This window comes from Oratosquilla oratoria, chromosome 9 (genome assembly GCF_046742065.1).
Source record: "Oratosquilla oratoria isolate Oo_2021 chromosome 9, ASM4674206v1, whole genome shotgun sequence".
NCBI classification, from domain to species: domain Eukaryota; kingdom Metazoa; phylum Arthropoda; class Malacostraca; order Stomatopoda; family Squillidae; genus Oratosquilla; species Oratosquilla oratoria.
In genome coordinates this window covers 7,873,495-7,880,994 of record NC_134785.1, presented here as the reverse complement: position 1 = coordinate 7,880,994, position 7,500 = coordinate 7,873,495, and the positions used below count along the sequence as shown (strand labels likewise).

General features: G+C 41.6%; 1 protein-coding gene across 8 annotated transcripts in view; it reads left to right on the top strand.

Annotated features, from left to right (window-relative positions):
• Positions 1 to 7,500, top strand: part of LOC143028161 (cytotoxic granule associated RNA binding protein TIA1) — a 1,322,924-nt gene that overhangs the window by 759,507 nt on the left and 555,917 nt on the right. The gene's annotated exons all lie outside the window — the stretch shown is intronic.

The following is a 7,500-nucleotide window of genomic DNA, read 5'->3' as shown; positions in this document are numbered from 1 at the left end:
GTCGTCTGCGTGATATCCTTCACACGCCATTCTCCTTTCCACTCTTTGTTATTAATTTATTCAAAATTTATTTTTCGTTGCGCAATGAAAAAAATGACGCATCCCTTGTCTTTTCCTTCATGCCCACGTCATGGTTTTGTTTCCTCCATTTGGACTTTCATCTCACAACATCTCCACCATTTTCGTCATACTCTCCTTAACAGCCAGGGATAACTAGGTCCTCTACTATAAATTTCTTCTACCCTTCTTGCAAAAGGTAACCGTTTAGCATTTTTTAGGTGTGTGTGAGTTGGAATGGATGTATTGTAAGTGTGGGTGTGTCCTGCAGAATATTGTGTTTTTACCCGAACTTTTGATACTTGCATGTGATCCAATCATATTCAGCATTCCTTCAGGACAACACACACTCTTCTAACTAGGTCCTCTACTTTAAATTTATTCTACCGTTCTTGCAAAAGGTAACCGTTTAGCATATCTTATGTGTGTGTTAGTTGGAGTGGATGTATTGTAAGTGTGGGTGTGTCTTGTAGACCATTGTGTTTTTACCCGAACCTTTTAATACTTGGGTGTGATCTAATCATATTCAGCATTACTTCAGGATGACTTACACTCCTCTTATTAGGTCCTCTACTTTAAATTTCTTCTACCCTTCTTGCAAAAGGTAACCGTTTAGCATATCTTATGTGCTTGTGTTAGTTGGAATGGATGTATTGTAAGTGTGGGTGTGTCTTGCAGAACATTGTGTTTTTACCCGAACCTTTTAATACTTGCATGTGATCCAATCATATTCAGCATTCCTTCAGGACAACACACACTCCTCTGGGATCCATCTCCCTCCCCACAGAGCCTATCACAGCTGATTCGAATGTACCTTTGAGGCATCACCTGGTTCATCAACGAATTCCTTTTAAGTTTCTGAAGGTGACATTGCAATGTAAGGTCGTTCAGTAGTAAGGTACACGTGTTAATTCCCTCTAGGAACGACAAAGTTAACTAAACATCTATGTGTGTCTGATATTAAACAGGTGTGTTTTCTGTGGGTCGAGATAGTAATCACTGTAAATAATAATTTGTTGAAATCATAGCTAAGTGTGGTTTTCAATATACGACGAGTACAAACAGGTGTTGGAGTCTGTACATGTAATTACAGAGGCAAATGCTTTCAAATATGACCGTTTTCAATATCCAAAAAATTTCCCAGCATTACAAATGAACAATATTAATATATATATATTTTTTGTCATACCTGCCATACTATTAGCGAGACTTAGTGATTTTGTGGTGGGGTCAGTGTATGATGTTTTAATTTGTGTGTTTCATTGTGTCAGCGAACATATGCGTGGATATCAGCAGATAAAGGTACAAATAACACTGCCCCCAATTGAGTTTTATTTTTCAAATCCTTTGAACTAAAGTCACAGACGAAAAAATATCTTGATTCAATAAGGAGTAGCTGAAAACACAAGTGTCAATCTTCGTGCGCCTAATTCTATATCTGACTTTGGCATTGACATTCTAAGACCCGATATTTAGTAATTTAGCAAAATCACACAATTTAGTTTGTGTAAATATTTGGTTTTATAGTCTTCATGTATTATGAAAAAATACGACAAGCTACAAAACGAATCATATATATATAAATATCAATCAGAGTAACATTACCCAATACATTTGATAATTGTTCTTCCTTCCGTTTCTGTCACTGTTGGCCTTGGCATTTTCCTTGTGAATATTGTAATTGCGTAACTTTAATTACTCGGAAGCTCCGTCATGTAGGTTTCTCTAAAGTTTTTCGTATATTTCCAATACAAATACCTTTACCTAGAGTCAGCCCGTATGCTCACACTCTCTTCTCTTAATTTTGTTGTTGCACATGTATTTCACTATATATATATATATATATATATATATATATATATATATGTGTGTGTGTGTGTGTGTGTGTGTGTGTGTGTGTGTGTGTGTGTGTGTGTGTGTGTGTGTGTGTGTGTATGTAATATCTGAATAGAATCGCCAATGACGACGTTGTCAATCAAATAATTTCGATAGTTGTCCGAGGTTGAAGAATTTTATAGTCTCAGTAGCATAGTCATTAGAAGCATAGACTTGCTAACATACAAGTCCTGGGTTCGAGTCCGGGGACAACTGTCGGAATTATTTGATTGACATCGTCGTCATTGGCGATTCTATTCAGGTATTACAACGACGAAAGTCTATCAAGGATACGTACCTGCTTCACCACTACCTACAGGTGGGCTTGGTTCTTCGTAAAATTGAGATTAGGACGGCAGTTAGCAGTCGACTCAAATCCTGCGGGAGTAGATTAACCCCGAGGTTGAAGAATTTTATAGTCTCAGTAGCGTGGTCGGTAGAAGCATAGACTTGCTAACATACAAATAAGACTGAAGGTGGAAGAAGCAGACGAGGAGTAAGGGGAGAATTTCACGCTGAAATTCTCCCATTACTCGTCTGCTTCTTCCACCTTCAGTCTTATATATATATATAAATATATATATATATATATATATATATATATATATATATATATATATTTATATATTATACATATATATATGTATATATATATATACTTATGTATACATTGCTTCAATACAATGACTTGCAATGACCCACCCCTTCTCTTTCACGTTTCCCAATAGTGGTCTGGCGTGTCTGCCTGTGTTGCACAGAAATCCCGTCTCCCTACAACGCCCTAGTTCCCTGCGGCCCTGGTTTGGCGCATTTGGCGGGTTCGGCGGTTTTACTTTAGCGGCCCGGCGTTTTTCCGCCATGGCCCTGTTGGCGATTTTCTCTTTTTTTTATGTTCCTGGCTCCAGGGGAGTCTATTTGGTTCCAGTGTGACGCCCGAGGCAAAAGCTTCGGAATCGTTTATATGATGATTCTGTAGATGATCGACAACGAAGTGGAAACTTTTGTAGACGTCGGAGTAGATAGAAGTTGGTTACATTCTTCAGCCGCTTATCTCCGTATTCTCTCTCTCTTGCTCTCTCTCTCTCTCTCTCTCTCTCTCTCTCTCTCTCTCTCTCTCTCTCTCTCTCTCTCTCTCTATCTATCTATCTATCTATCTATCTATCTATCTATCTATCTATCTATCTATCTATCTCTCTTCGTTCATTGCCTTTACTTGCATATATATCTGAAAATGCCATCAACCATCTTGTTGTCTGTACGGCTTCTTCCCGTCCAGCCTTCTTACCCATTTCCGACGGAAAGGGTCGTTGACAAAAGTCATGCAACATCGTTAGAATCATATCGTGTAAATCTGGACATTAATCTGATCAGTATATGCCCTAACAATAAAATTATTCCCTTGTATAGAAAGATATATCAAATACTCAAAATATTCTCCATTACCATAATAAAAAAAATTTAGTAAGCCAAGAATTTTGACTCCGACTTTCGCAAATGTTTGATACAATCACCTAACGTCAGTCTTTTGTCTGGGAAGAGTTAAGTGAAACAAGTTTAATTCATTTTCCTACTAAATGGGTTTCACACAGCTCAATAGAATTGTCTGGTGTTGTTTAGCCTGAAAAAGAATAACAAGCACCCTCTTGCACACAAAAGGTGAGTTAGAAGTCAGATAGTGCCCGGAGAGAGTAGGATTGGCATCGAAAACGGAGACTCATTATAAAGATCAGGTTTATAAGAACTCTTTCTTGCCTCCAGGTTCCTCTTACGACCTCGGCACAGCCACGACGGATACCTGCAGGACCTATTTGAGTTTTTTTTCGTGTGATTTTTTTTTTCTTGTACGATCAGCTAACACGTCACCATGTAACTCCTTTGGAGTACACGTTTTTGTATTTCAGCCCATTACAGTACATTCGTATGGAGTACGGTACTTTCTCGTGGTGTACAACCGATTCCAACGCAATCCTTCCCAATTGGCTCAACGACTCACATTTCCAAGTCGATACCTCGGCCAGCCGTCCGTCACTCGCAGCTGCCGACGTAGAGAGGGTGAGAGATGTGCTGTTTGTGGCGGTGGAGGGTGTGGTGGTGGTGGTGGATCTGGTGGATTAGGGTAGGTGGAAGAGGTGGTGATGTTCATTATGGTGGTCGTGGTGGCAGTGGAAGAAAGAGATGTTGACAATGGTGATAATATCTGGGCACAAACAATGATGACGGAAGTCTTTTACGATGGTAATGGAGATTCATTTACCATGATAAGGGCAATCAATTACCCTGGTAATGGAAACCGTTTACGATGATAGATTCATCTACTATGGTAATGGGATTCGGTTACGATGGTATTGGGAATCGGTTACGATGGTAATGGAATTCAGTTACGATGCTATTGGAAACCGGTTACCATGGTAATGGCTTCCGTAGTATAATGGACCTTACGGCAACGAACCGGCAGGTGATTTGGTCAGGGATTGCTAAGGTTGTAAACAGCCTGGTGTCATGCAATCGTAGATGGCCGCAAATGATGAATTGGTCTGTTTAGAGCAGGTGGTATAAGAACCACCATCATTAGTAATATGATATACAGTCGGTAAGACAAGATCTTCAAAGCTTTGCTATCACGTGTCTGTAAAAGATTTTTTCTCGATATAATAAAAAGATTAATAAATGCGTCCCACAGTGAAGAAGATTGGTGATAGAGATATTAAAGAATCTCCCATTTTTTCCCTTATGACGAATGAACCCGGCAGTTTTTTGCATCTTTGTTATCACCAGATACTAAAACTGCACTCTAGATGGTGGCAAGGAATCTGACTTCCTAGACTGTGCAAGGGATCATTTGAGCCCAGCAAAGAGGTCCGTACTGACAAGGGAGGGGTCGAAGTAAGGTGGTTTCGGACCCACGGGCAGGTGCTCGGGGCTCTCTGCGGTAATAACAAGGGAAGATGGATCACGAAGTCTTATCCCTCTGGAAAGTTCGAGACGGGTGATGGGGACCGAAGTCGAGTTAACTCGTGCCCTATTCTCCCGAGGTCTTAAGCTGAGAGGAGGGACGCGGAAAAGAGGAGATGATGGAAGTGGGGCATGGAAGGGTTGAGGATGGATAAAGGGATATGGGGACTAGACAAATTTACCATTAACATCACTGTCATTAATATTACAACCACCTAATCTATACCATCGCTAACACTACCAAGATTACTATTAACACAATTAGTATTATTACCAATATCACCACCGACACCATCATCACCACCACATAAACAACAGGAACAACAACACTAGACATCACTACCAACATGACCAATAAGATTACCAATGATGATATCAGCACCACTCTAACTACTACCAGCACCACTATCTATCAAAAACACCTGCAATATCACCATTAAAACACACACACACACACACACACACACACACACACACACACACACACACACACACACACACACACACACACACACACACACACACACACACTCGGTGGCGCGGTTGGTAGAGTCCCCGACTGTCACTACGGCGGTCTGGGTTCGAATTCTGCCCAGGGCTGAAATAATTTCAGTATCGCTGCGCTTCGAGTCGTTACTCCAACTCTCGTGGGCGGGGAGTTGGGTGTGTGTGTGCGTGTAAGGTCACAGCATTACCCATAGATCGGTCATACGAGCTCTGAGCTCTCTTCCGGGAGGGAAATAGCTGTCGATCACGAGCCCAGTACGTGATCCAAAGACCAAGGTGAATACACACGTACGCACGCACGCACACGCACACCAGCACTAAGAGCAAGCCACAAACACCACCAACTCCGCTATGTACATTGCTCTCACCAAGTCGCTTTGAGAGCACTAGCCTCCGGGATGTCCATCTTTGGTTATGGGACCCGGGCGAAGGTACAAGCGGCTGGGTTTGATTAGATTAAAGGGGGCCGGGGGGGAAGGGGGGGGGGAAGGAGGTTGTGGAGGGGGGGAGGAGGAAGTGGGGTTGGAAGAAACTAGGATGACGAGTGCAAAGCACACGAAACTCGAGGGAAAGTGGTGATGGAATTACATGAACGACAGGTCTAATTAAATCGGTTTGCAAGAAAGAGTTCTCTGCGCTGGGCTTGAAAACGGGTGGTGAGGGGGTAGGGGAAGGGAAGGGGGATGTGGCACATTATTCTGTATTAATTCGAAATTATGAAGAGGTTTTGGAGATGGCTTCAACGGGGCGTCTTCACCGAGCTCGGGAATAGTTCGGGAGACGAAGAACAGTATGGGAGTTGAGGATACAAAATAGACCTACCGTGATGAAATTTATTCACATCAAAATTTGTTCACGAGTTATAATTGGGGTACTGAGCCTCCAAAAAGGAGTCATGTGCAGATGAATAAGATTGATTGTGGCAACCAAGATAACAGGAAAAATACCACAGTACCATTCAGGTGACACAGAAATGAATGGCATAACCTGAATGTAACAATATAAACAGTATAAGTTGGTATCCGATACGGAAGGACATGGAAAATATTCATAACGTAAAGTACAAAAGCATTAAGTTAATTTGTGAATCATTGTAGAAATTATGTGCTTAGTATTCAGGTCGAAATCTAGGATGATATTAGAAGAACGGGGAGGTAAAAATCGGGAGGAAATTTTTGAGTCGCTCCAGATCAGCCCTATTGAACGCTGTGAACAATTTTGTCTCCCCCATATAATCTATTATATTCCCGTGTTCAGTACATGAAACCAGAGCTCCTCTAAGCCCGATAGAATCACCCCACATTAGTTTGAGCAAAATTTTCAAACTTGAACAAATGTTTTAGAGTTTATCACGATAGGCTCCGCGATGTTCAACTCAACAATGTTCCGTGCTTAAAAAAGATTATTTGTATTAGCCAGAATAAACTTTTCTAAAGTCAGCATATAGGTTTAGAGAAATAAAGAATTCGTACAGTGTTTTTTTGACACAACTCTCTCTCTCTCTCTCTCTCTCTCTCTCTCTCTCTCTCTCTCTCTCTCTCTCTCTCTCTCTCTCTCTCTCTCTCTCTCTCTGTCTCTCTGTCTCTCTCTCTCTCTCTCTCTCTCTCTCTCTCTCTCTCTCTCTCTCTCTCTCTCTCTCTCTCTCTCTCTCTCTCTCTCTCTCTCTCTCTCTCTCTCTCTCTCTCTCTCTCTCTCTAACACACACACACGCACACACACACACACACACACACACACACACACACACACACACACACACACACACACACACACACACACACACACACACACACACACACCTACCTACCTATCTACCTACCTATCTACCTACCTACCTACCTACCTACCTCTACTGAATCCTCGGCTGGATAAAGTCCACTGACGTCAGCATTGGAGTTATACATTAACCGAAACGATAAGCTCAGACACGATACGTTGTACCTCTTCGACACGAGGGTAATCTCTATGGAAGCTGAGCTATCAAACTCTGTTCACCTCCCCCCCCCCTTTCGTCATAAGCACGGAAGAAATTAGACATTTGTTTCAGAAGATATGGACACAGTTTTACGTTATTGCTAATAAGTAACGATAGCAGATAAATGAACAACA